This window comes from Calidris pugnax, unplaced genomic scaffold (genome assembly GCF_001431845.1).
Source record: "Calidris pugnax isolate Ruff unplaced genomic scaffold, ASM143184v1 scaffold341, whole genome shotgun sequence".
Lineage (NCBI taxonomy): Eukaryota > Metazoa > Chordata > Aves > Charadriiformes > Scolopacidae > Calidris > Calidris pugnax.
The window spans coordinates 1,439,656-1,440,345 of NW_015091149.1; positions in this window are offsets into that span (position 1 = coordinate 1,439,656).

A 690-nucleotide genomic window follows, 5' to 3' on the forward strand; every position below is an offset into this window, starting at 1 on the left:
GGGGGGGGGGGAAAGTGGGGGAGGTGCAGAGGGGGCTGAGCAGTGCCCGTTGGGCAGGGGTCCGGCTGTGCCACACGGTGCGGTGTGTGCCAGGGGCTGTGCCAGGCGTAGGTACCCCTGGTGTGGGGTGGCCCGTGGTGACACTGTGACACTGTGCCACTGCAGAGGACTGTGCCATGCTGGGGTGTCCCCGCTGCAGGGGACAGTGCCACGCAAGGTGACAGGGGTGCCAATGGTGTGCCCACGTGTCCCCAGTGCGAGGGACAGTGCCATGCTGGGGTGTCCCCAGTGCAAGGACTGTGCTGGGGCAGGGTGACAGTTGTCCCCCAGTGTCCCCAGCGCAGGGGACAGTGCCATGCTGGGTGCCAAGGCTGCCGGTGTTGCTCCCAGGTGTCCCCGGTGCAGGGACCACGCTGTGCTGGGTGACACAGATGCACTGGTGTCCCCAGGGGTGCCAGTGTTGTGCCCAAGTGTCCCCAGTGCAGGGGACAGTGCCATGCTGGGGTGTCCCCAGTGCAGGGACCGTGCTGCGTTGGGTGACAAGGGGTACCTGTGTGACGCTGGTGCAGGGGACAGTGCCATGCAGGGGGACAGTGCTGTTCCTGGGTGTCCCCAGTGTGGGGGACAGTGCCATGCTGGGGTGTCCCCAGTGCAGGGACCGTGCTGCGTTGGGTGACAAGGGGTACCTGT